Source organism: Arachis hypogaea, chromosome 9 (genome assembly GCF_003086295.3).
Source record: "Arachis hypogaea cultivar Tifrunner chromosome 9, arahy.Tifrunner.gnm2.J5K5, whole genome shotgun sequence".
Taxonomy (NCBI): Eukaryota; Viridiplantae; Streptophyta; class Magnoliopsida; order Fabales; family Fabaceae; genus Arachis; species Arachis hypogaea.
The window spans coordinates 2,377,844-2,395,007 of NC_092044.1; the positions used below are offsets into that span (position 1 = coordinate 2,377,844).

Sequence of the window (17,164 nt, forward strand, 5' to 3'; positions counted from 1 at the left end):
GTCGGGATAGCTCAGCTGGTAGAGCAGAGGACTGAAAATCCTCGTGTCACCAGTTCAAATCTGGTTCCTGGCACATGATGAATTTGTATGAGTATCTTTTATCCATAATCTATATTCATTAAAATGAAATAGGAATATGGATTGTGAATAATAGATACGTATTCTTTTTTATCGGATGTTGATACATATTAATTTATCCATCTAGGTGTCTGGAGATGTTTACTAGATGAGTAAAGAATAGGTGTATGTTCCCGGTATATGTTTATGTCTATAACATTAAATTAAATAGAATATGTAAAAAAGTGAACCCCCCTTTTTTTGTGGGGGGGCTCCCAAAAGAATATTAATAGTTCAATAATATTCGAATGGTTACATTAAATGGTTGAAAGATCAAAAAGTCTCGTCTTGAAAAGTTCAAGGGTGGGAATAGTCAAAAAAAATCTCGGATACATTACAAAGAGAATCGGACCTATGTATTTTCCTTTGATATTTCATTTCTATTTTCTGCATCTCCTTTGCTTTCATGTTACTTTCTTTTTCGCGGCAATATAATAGAATAGATATTGACGTGAACGTTACATAGTTCATGATGCAGAACTTTTTCAGTTCATCCTATTGGCTTGGCTCATACGAAAAAAGTATTGTTCAAAATTTACAATCTCAATGAATCTGTACCCAAATCTTTTTTGCAATACCCACATTATTGTTGTGAATTTTGTTATCTATCCAATCCCTATATGGGAATGGGACTTCCATTATTATTTTATTCTGTCTGATTGAACTTCAATTACTTTTTTGGTCTCTAAGAGAATGAATGGATATTCCTTGAATATTTTTCTTTTTGGTTGTCGAAATGCCAGATTTGTTTTTGTATTTTTATCATTTAGTAAGCATCTTGTATTTCATAAAAATTGGGGGCGATATAATCTTTACGCAAAGGCCATCCTATCCAATTTTCGGGCATTAAAATACGTTTCAGACGCGGATGATTTTCATAAGAGATTCCTAACATATCATAAGATTCCTTCTCTTGAAAATCCGCACTTTTCCAAACCCAGAAAATAGAAGGAATTCGGGGATTTTTCCTTGGTACATATACTTTTATGCATACCTCTTCCGGTTGGTCTATCCCAGACTCTATTCTTGTAAGATGATACACACTAGCTAACAGTCCTCCTGGTGCTACATCATAGGCACATTGGGAACGTAGATAATTGTAACCATATACATATAAGATGACAGCAATGGAATGCCAATCTTCGGGCTTTATTTGTAAAGTTTCGATTCTTTGGTAGTCGAAACCCAAAGATCTATGAACAAGTCCATGTTTGACTAACCAAGCAGACAAAGGACCCTGCATTTTTTATTTCTCCTGCTATTTTTGTTGTATAAATTTTGTATGAGTCTTTTCCATTTCCATTTCCATTACGGTGAAATTCTTGAAGATTGACTTGCTATTTTTTATTTATTGTATATTGGATTTTTGTAAAAAACAAAAAGGATTCGGTCTAATTAATTACTTGGCTTCGTGGCAAGATGCTTACTTTTTTATATTTGAAAAATATGTCCGAGGTTATCTCCGAAGTGAATGGTGGTTGATAGAAAAACCCTTGATTATAATTGCCGGTATGAGTACTGCGTTCAACATGAAACTTGTGATTCGTAGTAAAACACCTATTTTCTTGTTGAGACCTAATATGATCTTCATCGATTTCTCGAGATATTTTCTTACGAAGTTTTGTTAATATTAATGTTAACTAAATATATTTATAATATATTTCAAGAAAAAGATATTTATAGTTTTTTAAACAAACATGAATATATATATATTGTTCAATTGAACATAAACGTTCTTTTTGATGATATTATGATCACAAGTAAATTTTTTTTCAATTTTTTAAAATTATTTATATAATTTCTATATGTGTGACACAATCATTTAATCAATAGATAAATTAATATACGAAATTATGCTTATATATATAATCTTATTGTATGTATTGCAGTAGATTATTCTTTTGAACAAATAAGAATCACATTACTATTTATAAAAAATTGAGATTTATTGTCTAACGGCTAATTTTGTTTTTCTATCCAGTTTAATCATTAAGATCTGTTTAGTAACGAAAGAATAGATAAAGTAATATTAGAAGACACAATTTTATTTAAATAAAATAGAATAGAAATAAAAAGAAAGAGTAAATTTTTGCAGATATTTTTTTTTTAAAAAAATTGTCTATAAGAAAATTAATTAAAAAGAATTAGAATAAAAACTTATTTTTTTGGGAATAATGTTAGATGAAATCTATGAGATGAATATGAAAGAGTTATGAACAACCAATTCTTCAATTAAATTATAGACAAATTTAAAATATAAATAATATTTTTATACTAAATGTTATAATTTCTCAATAAACATATGAAATTCGTTTGAAAATTGATGTACTTTCATACGAAATTTATAAATGATATTATTTTCATCTTAAATTTGTGAAAAATTTTTTGACTACTTTAAAGAGTTAGTATAATAAAAAATTTAAGACTAATTATAGACAAATTTAAGATAGAATTAATATTTTTCAAAACACGTCCTAAATCGTCTGAAGTTATTGTGTTCATTCAAATTAAATACAGACGAATTATAGTTTTTGTTTAAATTGTGTTACTAATTTGTATGAAAATTTTGGCACCATCGAAAAAAATTTGGCGCCAAAATTTAGGATAAAATTTAGACAAATTTAGAATAGAATATTTTCTTCTAAAACCTTCACTAAAAATTATTCAACATTTATCTTAAATTTTGTCTGAAAAAGTCCTATTTCTAGTAGTGACCATAGATTCTGACAATTTAGAATGATTTTGGTTTCAAGATGTTAATTGAGAAGTAACAGATGTAATTTCATAAAAATATTTGTTTGATGTAATATGTAAGGAAGATGAGAAATTCAAAGTTATCTCATAGAAGATTCTCAATAGACCAACTTTCTTTTTTTTTCCCTCACTATCCACTCCAAACCATCTAAAAAAATTAGATTCTTGATCATCATAAAGTCGTTTATCAAAGGCTTTTTTAAATTTCTCAACATATTCCAACATTAGATATGTAAAATTTCATCTAAATGAAACATCTAAGCACACAAAGACTTTTTAGATTCAATCAACTCAACTTCAATATAGTCTTTAAATTTTTTAGTTCTTTGAAAAAAAGACTTAATATACCTGATAGTATTTTTAATGCTTTCAATTGAAGTCTATTGTTCTTTAATTCTTTTGTTCACTATCAAATTAAGAATATAAGCACAATATCTCACATGCATATATTTTTCTTTATATACCAACCTACTTCTGACACCTAATTTTTTTTAAAGATAAGTAATAATTCTATCATTGGAATTTGCATTATCTAATATTCAGATGTTCCAATATTAAAATTCATAATTAAAAGAATAATTATTTACGTAAGTGTGCCTTAGAATGTTTAGCCTCTGATAATATATGAATCACTAAGCCAGATTCGGGTGATTTGAGCCATGATCCAATCCGAATTTAATTTTTTTACCAGATTTTGTTTCTTTTTTTTTTCCAGCTCAGCCTTAAACTTACATGGTCTAAATTACTTTGAACTCGGATCGGATCATAAATAAGGATCTTCAAGATGATCCGGACCATGTACACCCATAAATAATGAAGTTATGCTGCTTAGTGTTTACAAAAGACTAATAATAATAGACATTATTGTTACTCTTTTAATTTATGAAAAATTATTGTATTTAAAAAATATTTATTAGTATGGATAATATAAAAATTAAAATATTTGGTTAAAAAATATTTAGTCAAAAATTGTTTATTTTTTATTTTTTTAATATTACTGATATAAAAAATAGGATACTGTTAACAAAATTTTTAAGTGTACTTATTATATATGTGGAATTTTTTAACCATAATTTTAGAGAGACAAAAAAATAATTTAAATTTATTTTATTTAATATTTATTAATTATAATGATAATTAATAAATATTAATTAAAATAAATTTAAATTAATTTTTTTATTTTTTATTGTCTCTTAAATATGATTTTTTTGATTTATTTATTTTATATTTTAAGGGTATATATTAAATTTACAAAATTAAAAAAATTAATTAAAAATATAAAAAAATTAAGTTTTCAATAATATATTTATTTTATATTTATTAAATAAAAATATTTAAAATTTTTTACTAATAATAAATTTTATGATAGACTCATGTTTGCTAATTATTTTTTTTTACCGACTGAAATAATTTTTCATTTGTGTATTTTTATTAAGTATCGTTAGGATAATATTTGTTGACAAAAATATTAAAATTATTTGACGTTTTCGTATCTGATCTTTAATTTATACATAACTCTTAAAAAATGGCCTTTAAATCTTGACCTATAATATATACAAATAATCTATGATCATTATGGAACTAATCAAATTATACTGCCTATCATCTCAAATATACGTAGAAGAAAAAGATAAAAATATCAATTTATTCATTTTAAGATTCTCTTACGCGCTACAATGAATATCTATAGTTATATATACCACCTTTCATCTTCTCAAATGGCACTCACAAAAGATATTGAGCTTAATTGAGAATAATCCAAACTTGTTAGAAAGATGACCAAGTTAATTTTGGCAAATATTTTCTTGCTTATTCTTATGACTTCAGGTTAATCATTATTTTCTTGTCTCAACCATTTTATACCTATGTTTTATCTGTGTTTTATCATCCATATATAATAATATTTATGAGACAATAAAAATTATTCTAAATTTAAATATGTGTTATTTAATATTTATTAATTATCTCTAAAATTAATAAATATTAAATAAGATAAATTTATATTATTTGAATTAATTTTTTATTATCTCTTTAATATTATCGTTTCAGACTTACTAGCAAAAATTATATCTAATTAATTAAAAAATTAATTTTTAAAATTAAAATTAACTTTTTTTAATTTATTATTTATATTGTTCAAAAAAAAATTATTATTTCCTATACTTACTCAAACAACAAATAAACAAAATTAATTTTATATATCTCCAAGAACCTACTAACAAGAATCGAAGAATAAAATATCAATTAATTCTAACTACTTCACCAGCGAAATCAGATTGAGAATTCAGAATTTCTCAAACTAATGGTTTAAAATAAGTTAATTTTAGTAATCAAAATTTTCTCCATCAATCATCACTTTGCTATTCGTGATTTGAAGTTCCTTGTTCTTTCATATCCCATGCATGTTCATGTCTTTGTTTCAAATCTACATATTGAAAGCTTAATCCTTAATGTTCTATATCATAAAATATATATCCTTATTTAACTTTTTGTTTCAATATTTTGCAGTTGTATTAATGACAAGTGAAGAAACTAATAAAGAGACGAAAACGATGTGTAAAGAAATTTGGTTTGATTATTTTGATTGCACCAAAAAAAGCTGTCAAAAGGAATGCAGTGACAACAAGCATGATGATGATCCTCACGCCATTGGAGAGTGCATTGCGTATCCCCATTGTTTATGTACCTATGCATGTTGATAGGGTCAATCCTAAAAATATTTATTAAGAATATATAAATAGAAAATTTTAATTGAAAAACTATCATTTTATATTTTTTTTTTCTTAAATTAGAAGTGAGATTCAAATTTAAAACCTTTAGGTGAGAAGGAAAAATGCCAATTGAGTTATATATAGCTTGTTGGCATTCTTTTATGTATTTGATATTAATAAAAAATATATATTATCATATTATCTTTACCGTAAAATCACTAGCTCACTGTGAAAACAATTTTTAATATATCTCATTTTATTCAAATAAACAGTTATTTGAAACAAACGAATTATACAAAACTTGGCATTTATGAAAGGCTATCTGGCTATGAGAGTATGTATATCACTTAGTATTTATGAAAGGTTAATTATCAAAGCTATATAAGTATATTTATTGTTCGGTAATGTTAAAGAGAAAAAAAAAATTAAAATCTGTCTTATTTAATTTTTATTAATTATTATAATAATTAAAATAATTAATAAAAATTAAATAAAATAAATTTTAGCTAATTTTGATTAATTATTTTTGTTATCAAATATTTTTATTTATCATTATGTTCAACAACGATAATAAGTCTTCGTATTTATGAAAGGTTATAGTGGTGAAATTAAATATTAAGTATTTATAAGAATGTCTGATAGTAAAAAATATGATATTATAATTAATGTCATTAATAAATGGGACTGATAAGTGAATTGATAGGAGAGTCAAATAAAAAAATAAAACTATTATTAAGTTATATAAATGAAGTAAATTATAAAAAAATTTTGATTAATTATGACTGAAAATTTGTTGTTAGCAAATTTTTTTCAAAAGTAAATAACGGTAGACATTGAAATTAGCCTGTTACTCCTTTAACCCATGAAGACTTATCTTTAAAATAATTATCAGTACACATAATTAAAAACAGATTTAGCTATTTTGTATTTTAAGAATATAACAGTAATTTTTTTAAAAATTTTTAATATATTGTATGCATTGAAAATATAAAAAATATATTTTTTAATAAAATATTCTCTTTCATAGTCTTCTTAAAATGCATTTTTATTAGGACACAAAATAGTAAAGCGTTTTTCAATAATAATAAACATATATAATATATTTTTCTACGAAATATTTTTATTTTTTAACAAGTGTCCTAAGATTATTTATTCATTTTTTGCAAAATCCTAAAAATTATTATAACTATATATACAGTTAATGATGTTAATCTTTTCATATTTGTGTATATGTAACTATTTAAAAATGTTCTTTATTTAAATTTGGATAATATTAGGTAGACAATTAATAAATACTAAATAAAGTAAATTTTAATTATTTTTGGCTAATATTTTTTTGTTACCAAATATTTCTGTTAAATCTTGACCATGTACGATACAATATATGAATAGGATGATTATGGAGCTAAACTGTACTGTTCAAATACAATAAGTGTACGTGTGTTTGGGCACAATAAAAAATATATAGAAGAATAGATGATATATTAATTTATTAATTCCCAAAATCTTTTATGTCTGGCTATATATATCACCATTCATCTTCTCAAATGGCATATACTGAACATGAGAGAATTATTCATACTTGTTAGAAAGATGACGAAATTGAATGCGGCAAACATTTTCTCCGTTCTTTTGATTTCAGGTTAATCATTTTATTTTTCATATCTCAATGCCCATTTTTTATGTCTATATATTTGCAAATATAATTCTTTTATGTATATATATAGTCATTTCACTATATCTCTGTTATAGTTGCTATAATATTTTAAAAAATATTTTTAAAACTAAAATGATTTTTTATTATTAACAATATATTTTTAAAAAATTACTAAAAGAAAATACTATCAAAATATAAAAAAATATTATTTTAATTTTAACAACAGTTGTATAACTATTGAGTTATCATAAACATGCTAGAATTTAATATATGTATATATTCACAATTTAATTGTTTAAAATAATTAAACATTTTCTCACTTGTGTATTTATGATTTCAAGTTCGTTATTTTTCTATCCCATGCATCTTATCCTCATTTAAATCTATTGAAAGCTTAATGTTGTATAGAAATATAGATCATAAAATATGCTTTATCTTAACTTTTTGTTAATATATACATATTTTGCAGTTGTGTTGATGACAAGTCATGTGACTGAAGCTGTAAAGTTGTGTAATGAAATGTGGGCTGATTATTTTAATTGCAACAAAAAAAATTGTCAAAAGGAATGCAATCGCAAGCATGATCCTTATGCCGTTGGAGTTTGCATTGAGTATCCCCATTGTTTATGCACCTATGCATGCTGATATATATAGTTTACAATAATCAATAAGATTGACCAACGAAAAATAATTGATAGAAGCCAAAGGAAGAATTACCCAAAAAAAAAAACTAAAATTGTAAAATTATTAAGGAATTTCCCTCTTTTAAGAACTCATCGTTTCTCTTAATACTCTTGTTACTGTCGTTACGGAAAAAATAAAATAAAATGGCATTTATATTATGACAATTTTAAAGAACCGTCATAATATTTAAATATTATGAAATTTTTTGTTGCTACTATATGTAAATAACTTTGTATTTAATGACAATTTTAGTGATTATGATAATTTTAAATCGTCATTATCACATATATATATATAAAAAAAATTAAAATTTCTAATTGAAACACTATACATATACATATGACGGCTCGCTCGATTGATCTTCCTTCTATCTCTCCCTCGTCGTTCTTCTGTATCCGTTGCTACTATTTTCACTCTCCACCGCCGTTGCCTCTTTAACGGATTTGAAAGTTCCAAACCACACGCACTTTTTTTCTCATAGTCGCTTTTCTATCTGAGCAATGCTAGGGGGGTCAGCAATTTTTGTGATTGTTAGCCATCAATTAGCCATCAATGATGATTTGATGGTGTGAGATTTCATCCAATGGCTCACATTCCTCTGCTGATTATATACTGGCTAAAATTCAACAAAACTGCTGATCCTCTAGACTTTTTCTTTCTATTATCGAAGTTGTTTTTCTATAGTTGCTATCTCTGACCAGTGCGATGATCTCGGATCCTCTTTTATTTTCTGATGACAATTTTTTCCAGTGACATCTCCTCCGACGACCTCTTTGGGCAACATCTCCTCCCGCAGTAATCTTCTTCGATGACGTCTCCTCTAACTTCTTCAACGTTTGGTGGAGTGGAAGAAAGAATCCCGGCAAGAATCTTCTATCATATAAATTCACTTAGACCAAATTATATATATTACATCCCCGCCGTGGCAGAAAAAATTATAATTTTTCTTTTTTTTTTTATTGTACTGTAATGTTTTGTTGAAATTAGAATAAAGAAAAAAATGTATGCAAAAAGAAAGATAAAAGTCTGAGTATAATTAAAAAAATCATGTTTATATTAGATACTTTATTTATATAGAGGTTATTATTTTTTATTTTTAATACTAAAAAATTATATATTATATTTAATATTTTGTTTATGTAATATTTTGTTTATGGATATTATTTTTTATTATTGTAAAATTTTAATAAAAAAATTATTTGTTTATCGCGATAAAAACGACGGTAAATACTGTCTTTTTAAATGATAAAAAAATGTTATTTTTATTTAGTAAAAATAGCAGTATGTAATTTATCATTTTAAATAACATAAAATGTCCTTTTAATCCGTTAAAAATGTCATTATCAGAGTAAAAATGATGATTTAAAAATATTGTTTTAACTAACAAAAATTATTGTTTTAATCCAGTAAAAACAACGATTTTAAACGCCGTTTTAACCAACCAAAATACCACTATATTAGGATAAAAATTGTTCATAAATGTTATTTTAATCAATCAGAAAACGTCATTTTATTTGAAAATAATGGTGATTTGAACCGCCGTTTTAATCTATAAAAAAACTGCTGTTTTAACCCAAAAAATTGTGTCGATTTTTTAAAACTTCCATAATAATTAGAACGACACCCAAAATTATGTTGCTTTGTAAACCACCGTTTTTAGTAATAATGACAATTTAAACTGCTGTAAATACTGAAAAATCACCATTTTTATCAGACTTTTTTTTAAAATGGCCTATGGTGTATTGTGTTAAATTTAATTTGTTGATCAATGTTCAATTATTCATGATGAATTTCATATTTTAATAACATGTTTTTTTCTGTTTTTTTACCTAAATAAGTATTATTTCAGATTTTATTATTACTTTTTTAAGCTTGGACCTTTTGAATGAATATTACAAATAGCAACGGAATTTATTCTCATAAATTATAATTATTTTAGAATATATTTTAAATAATTATAATAAATACTAATTGATACTAATATATTCTAACAGTTATAATATACTACTAAATAAATATATCATATACGTACATACGTGTAAACATATCATGTATATATATATATATATATATATATATATATATATATATATATATATATATATATATATATATACTTGTTTTATGAGATTTTATGTGAATATAATTTAATCAATTTGAGTTGGTCGAGTAATTAGCTCATTCGTCCGCTTAAATAAATATTGGGGTTCAAATTCTACTTTGTGTATGCAGCAATTCATTGACTAATGATAAATTTTTAAAATGGAGCTAAGATCTGCGATAAATTAGTCATTGACTAATTAAAAAGATACTGTAGACAAAAGAAAAAACTATATCCATTTAGATTTCTTTTATGAAAATTGTTGGGAGCATCATCGCCTATATATTATTTAGATTATCTTTTTTGAAGACAAAAATACTTTTAGATTTTTTATTTTTGGTTTTCCACGGTATCCCCCAACCCGGCAGGTCAAGGACTAATCCGCCGCGGTACTGAGCTCCATTAAAGGGTTTGTCGCTGGCCAATGGATTGCTACATGCACAAGGCGAGATACTTTTAGATTTTTATTCAAACATAAGTTATTTTTTCTAATGAAAATAATTATGTAACTAAAATAAGGAAGTTCGGGTGAGTCATGTGCCAGAATCAATACAAGTTGCTGATGTTTTAACTAAAGCTTTAACTACTAAGAGTTTTTTGGAGTTTCGAAGCAAACTGAATATAGCTAATGTAAAGATGCTTCTCACCAAGGATGAAGACAGATTCAACAGGAAAGAAAGTGAGAAGAAGTTAGAAGAACCAAAGGGTAGATAGCATAAAAGTGTGTCTAAAGAGCCAGCAAATAAATAAAGAAAGAAAGTCAGAAATAAAGCAGGGATTATGATAGAGGTTATGAGAGATAGAGCTAGTTGAACTAGTTAACACTCAATAGTTAATATATGGTAGAATATTTTGCTAATTATTCATCTTTAATTTTTTTCTAATGAAATTTTTATTATGCCAAATTAAATTTAGTATTTATGATGAATATATAATATTTGTTTAGATATCACGCAAGAATTATAAAACTATAATACTATGAATACATGTATAGTTTATTTATTTTAATATATATCTTGTATTTTAATATGTATAAATAATTGATATTATATACATATATATATATATATATATATTTTGGACTAACTTAATTTATTGGGATAATAATTCATTCCAATATTTATATTAGATAGAGATATTTTCATTACAATTGGGGAGACTTCGGGAAGGAATCAAGTGAAAGAACATAAGATGAGAAGACACCACATCCAACTCAAAATTTTAAAGTGTCAAGTTAATGAGTCTCTCATCTTATAAACTCCTCACTCTTTCTTGCTTTCTTTGATGTGGGACTAACTTCAACACTCCTCACACTTGCAACACTAACAATGCTAGCATCACAATTAACTTTAAATTTTGAAATATAATTATTAAAAGGTGACTACTATAAAAAAAAATTTCTGGACCATTGAATCTCAAAACTTCTCATCCTCATCCTCATCACCCTTCTTTATTTATTAATAACTTTAAGTGTGCTTGAATTTCGGAAAATAATTGTATAATTAATAGTCTCATACTTCTGCACTTCATAATAAGTAGTCTTAGGCATTACTGAATTCCAACATATAATAATATATTGAGAACTTAAATTTTATTTATATAATTTTTATTTCTTTTCTAAAAAAGTGTGTTAGCCAAATCCTTATTAATTATCACTAGGTTTTTGATGTTCTCCTTCACCTTCAGTAGGTTTTTGACGTTCTCCTTCACTAGGTTGTTTATGTTCTCCTTCAGTAGGTTTTTGATGTTCTCCTTCTCTAGGTTGTTTATGTTCTCCTTCAATAGGTTGTTTATGTTCTCCTTCAATAGGTTTTTGTTTTTCAATCTCCCTCGGTTTATGAAGGGGAGGTTTTTTCTTCATTTTATCCTTAAATCTTTGAAAGAAAGGTTTTTTTGGAGGACATTTATACAAGCATTGACAAATCTCTGATCCCCAAAATCGTCTAACGCACTGTCCTGTAATGTATTTGCGACCATATTTTTCTTTGCATCTCTCGGTACAACTCAGATATAAACCTTTTTTGCAATCTTCGTCATCATACGAAATATTATCTTTACATACATCGGTATCAGCCACTGTGCTTGCCTTCCACACAACTACAAAAAATATATATAATATAATCTTTAACCAAGCTAATTATTAATTATTGAAAGATTACATATTATTTTGAATTTATCTAATAAAAAAAGTTATATTCTAGTGTGTAGTACACTATAGATTATAGAACGTAAAAATGAAAATATAATGTTTAATTTGGGTCTGTTGGAAATTCCAAAATTGGAATTAAATGAATTGAAGAAATCAAATATCATGGTTAGAATTAAACCTGTAATTTAAAATTAAAATATCTTTTTCTTATGGTGTTTGTTTCATTGAGTAAAGTAAATGGTTAAATTAGTTTTAAATTAAAAGATCATATGTTTTTTAAATTAGTTTTTGAACAATTTTTTTAATCAAATTCGTCTTTTAAATATTTTAAATTAGTCATGTTAATTTTTTTGTTACTTTTGTTACTAACGATATCAGAATTTACTGATGTGACATAAATAATATAAAATATCTAATCTTCAATTTCTCAATCTATTTCTTTTAAACGACAAAACATTTAATTTCTTTTAATTGGGTTAAGCTAACATGTAATTTTAGAATATATATTAAATTTAAATTTTTTCATAGATATAATAAATATGTTGAGAACTTAAATTTTATTTATATAATTTTTAATTTTTTAATTTATAATTTTAAATATACTCTAAAAAATGGTTACCGAAATCCTTATTAATTTCATTGTTATTGCCATTCTTAATATATTGACAAAGAGAAGATACAATGATTATTGGAAAAAGTGACACGCCTTTATTAGTTCATATATTATTAATTTTTTTTAAAGTTTTTCATGACTTTCTTCTACTTACTACTATATTTTTTATTTGAAAATAGAAAGAAAAAAAGTATTTTTTTTAATTTCTAGCATTTCAAACACATACACTCAAAAGAGAAAAAAAAATTGAGATATGGAGAAATAATGAACCTGAAACCAGAAGCACGAGTAAGAAAATAATGTTTCCCAAATAAAAGTTGGCCATGTTTCTAACAAGTTTGCGTCAGTTTCTTATTCTTGTTAATACAATAAGTGAGAGCGCTACTGTATATATAAGTGGAGAGTCATTTATTTTATGTCTAAATTAAAAGAATTTGAAAATAGTGAAAACTCTAATATTATTAAATTAGTCCTAAGAAATTTTCAGTGTCTCACTTTATTTAAATAGAGTCATTTAAGAACGAAAGAATTATAAAACTTGGCATTTATGAAAGGTTATGAAAGTGTGTATCAATTAGTATCTATGAAAGGTTAATTAACGAAAATATGCATTTAATTTTGTTATGTTCAACAACCACAACCTGATAGTTATGAAAGGTTATAACAATGAATTTGTCCCGCTTGGTATTTATAAAAGGTTAGTATTAAATAGTAAAATTCTGATGATTAGTCTTTTTAATATGTATTAGTCTGCATAGTAAAAAAAAAAGGATTTTGCTAATATAATATTTAAGAGCGCTTTTTTAAAATAGTAAAATGAGAGTTTTTATTTAAAAGGTAAGATTTAAAATTTTCAATAATATTAAATACATATGCTTTTAACATTTTCATATATATCTTTTAACAACTCTTTTAAAAATGTCCTTTTCATATCTCATGCATTTTTATGTGATATGCTTTATCATTCATTGCAAACTTAATTTATTAAACTAAATTTTTGTGATTTATTTTTCTTACCATACAAAAAGTTTATGAACTAGAATAAACGGTAGAAATTAAAAGATGATCCACCAGCTTTTGTTGGAGTTTTCTTTCAACACTTGCACTTTGCATTACAAATTATTTCTTGGGGAGTGTCACTACAAGAAAATAGAGTTATTTTGACACTTTATTTTTTAACATTATAATTAAATGTCAAAATTAATATATATTTTTGACAAATATCACAAATGTCAAAAAATTTGACCGTAGAAAATTAATCTATATTTTCTTGACGAAAAATTTGACCGTAGAAAATTACTCCTCAATTTTGACACTCATTTGTTTTCAATCTACTCTACTATTTTTTTCTTCTTTGGGCTCTGTTAATTTTGACATCACACTGCTCTCAGTTTAGGATTATACTACTCATTCTTTATCTTCAAAATCTCAATTTATTCTTTAGTTTCAAGATCACATCTCATTCTTTGTTAAAATTTTTTGTTGAGAATATTTTATAGTCAATAAGTGTCAAAATAAATAGTATTTTTGACAATTAATAAGTATCACAGAAAATATGTTCTCAAAATTTTCTAACAAATTATTTTTGACAGCCAATATTTATCAAAATAAGATTTAAATTTTTTTCACAATCGCTTATATGTTAAAAATACTATTTTTGACAAAACTTTTATTAACATATTTTCATAGTTAAAATAGTGTCAAAATTTGTTTTTTTGACAAATTTTAATTTTCTTTTACACATTATAACCCTCAAAAATAATTTATATTGTTGTAGTGTGTTAGACCAGTAATTTTTGTGATTTGTAGCAATCAATAATATTTTTAATGGTGTGAGATTTTATCCAATAATATAAAATTACTCACTTTTCTTTTATTAGTTACATACTAGCCAAAATTTAATAAAGTTACTTGCCATAAACTTTTCCTTATTTCTTTCCTACAGCCATCTTCACTGGTCAAAGCCAAACCAATCTCTAATCTTTGTCTTTCTTTCTTGGAGTTTTATGCACAAAATCTTCCAACCACTTGAGGTATTTAGGACTTTGTGATCCAGATATAAAGACCATTCCTAATTCTATTCCTGATATATATACCACATGTTCCCATGTATATTTTATAATTGTGTCTTTTGTTTATACATTGTTTACTAATTTCTTTTTTTTATGTTGTGTATTTGCATTATAGTAGTAAAGTTATTTTTCAAATTTATTAGGTAGACAATTACTTTTATAAATAATGTGAATAATAAACATTAGAATTGACCTAATAAAGTAAAAAAAATACTTCACTCCCAAACTATTTTCTAAACTTTAACATTACGATAATTATCTGTACACCTAATGAATTGAACATTCAGTCATTGCTAACTATGCATGAGTAAATCAAATAAAAAAAATAACCATCCAATTGAAAATAATGAACATAATCATTTGCATACCTATTGAATTGAACATCCGACATATTCATTGTTCACATTATTTAGTATTTTCATTGTCTACCTATATTTTTTTTCTCAATATTAGTGGAACGGTATAAAGGAAAAAATCAATGTGGCCAAATATGGGTTCTTTTTATTTTGTCTCAACTCCTTTATTAGTAATATTGAAGTAGAGATGATCTAATCTCTACCGAAATGTTTACAAATGGTTATTTATTCATTTTTTATTTGTTTGTTTTTTTTTTTAAATAAAAGAGCTCAACACAATAGAGTGGAGCAAACTTTAAGGACAAGCATACGAACAACACCTAGAAAAATGCAGTATAAAGAACTCTCCATGTCATCTCCAATATAGCCATCAACAACACGAAGAGTGCACACCTTCCCACTCTTTAACGCTAAGCAAGGACATATCGATAATTTCTTCAACACCTTTACTTTCATGCTGAAATATCCTCCTATTTTTTTTTCCATCCAAATGTTCCAGATGATTGCACAGAAGCATCTCAATCGCTGCTTACGGTCTTCTTTCCTACACGATTCTTCTGTCCAACTTAAAAAGTGGTCCTTCATCAACTCTGGAACGGACCATAGGCGGCCAAAAACAGATACCCAAACACTCCACATCTGCCAAGCAAATTTGCATCCAAGAAATAAGTGATGGACCTACTCAACATCCCTGTTGCACAAAACACATTTTGTATCATCTTGATTGAAAATCCCAAACCGGCTCAACTTTTCCCTCGTGTTCACCCTGACTATCAATACAAATCAAATAAACAACTCCATTTTTGGCAAAACTAAACCTTTTCAAATAGAGTTGGTGAAGTTATAACTGGTGATATCCTCTCCAAACATTCCCTCTTTTTAAGTTATACTTTTGCTAATATTGACCTGTAAGTAGCAATATGATTATCAAAATGAAATATTTTAGCCATTAGCACCCTCTATCTTTCATATGACAACATAAAATGAGAATGTATTGTTTTAGCCATGCAGCTCGAATCATAGAAATTAGATTGGGCCCTTTTAGTCCTTTTTGTGAAACTATCACTTACTAGCATTTTTGTTGGTAGTGCAAAAACTTTGTGTCCTTGATTGATCTTATGCTAATTGGTTTTCTAAGGAAGACTTCTAAAACAATGATTTTTTTAATTTCAAAATTTTTATTATACGTTGCTAATTGTCCATATTATTCTTGATGCTTCATAGTTCAATTCACAGTTAGAGCTCATCAGCGTAAACTAAGTCTCCAAAAATATTCAAGTTTTATACGAAGAAAACTTTGGTGTATACCTGGAAATATAGTTTATCTAATTAAAATACAAACATGCAGTTAGGGATGAGAAATCTTCTTTAAAATTTCAAACAATGGCAAAAAAACATGACAGACATAAAATGATACCAATAACTAAGAAAGAATACTGCATATATAACTGCATATAGGTTGAAGTGTTTAGTAAAATTGGTGCATACATGAAAATAAATTTATAATCTCCTTACACAGAAATGGATGTCACTCCTGAAAATTCATGTTCTCTTTTCCCAACAAATTATTCAGACAATAAAGAAGAACATCCAAATTGGAATAAATGATTAAACTTGCCAAATTTTTTTTTCTAAAATTTAATTCTAATTCAGCATTAAGAAAAGCTCACGAGGATTACTTAATCACAATTCGCTAGTGTTCAATAATTGAAGTGTTCTTATCCCTATTTGGGTGCGTGGGACCTCCAAACGTTATCAATATACTGTGGAAATCATTGATTTGAGACACAATAATTTCAGTAAATTAAAGTAACCCAAAAAGACAAGCACAAACATAATCGTTTCTTTCTTTTGACTGGGCACCAGGACAATTATTGAAAGCAAGTATTGTGGAATAATGAATTATCTCATTGAATAAATGGTAGAAAACATGGTCCACTAATTTTTCTT

General features: G+C 25.7%; 3 long non-coding RNA genes and 1 other non-coding gene across 4 annotated transcripts; 3 read left to right on the forward strand and 1 right to left on the reverse strand.

Annotated features, from left to right (window-relative positions):
• On the forward strand, positions 1-73 carry TRNAF-GAA (transfer RNA phenylalanine (anticodon GAA)). Its single transcript has one exon. It is a non-coding gene; the product is annotated as a tRNA-Phe (tRNA).
• A 4,474-nt stretch (positions 74-4,547) lies between these two features.
• LOC140174932 (uncharacterized) lies at positions 4,548-5,797 on the forward strand. Its single transcript, XR_011865078.1, has 2 exons — positions 4,548-4,698; positions 5,380-5,797. It is a non-coding gene; the product is annotated as an uncharacterized lncRNA (long non-coding RNA).
• Positions 5,798-6,958: 1,161 nt separating this feature from the next.
• LOC112712848 (uncharacterized) lies at positions 6,959-8,028 on the forward strand. The gene is made up of 2 exons (XR_003157927.3): positions 6,959-7,224; positions 7,709-8,028. It is a non-coding gene; the product is annotated as an uncharacterized lncRNA (long non-coding RNA).
• A 3,404-nt stretch (positions 8,029-11,432) lies between these two features.
• On the reverse strand, positions 11,433-13,278 carry LOC112712849 (uncharacterized). Its single transcript, XR_011865225.1, has 2 exons — positions 13,057-13,278; positions 11,433-12,121 (listed from the first exon to the last, which is right to left on the reverse strand). It is a non-coding gene; the product is annotated as an uncharacterized lncRNA (long non-coding RNA).
• Positions 13,279-17,164: the final 3,886 nt, after the last annotated feature.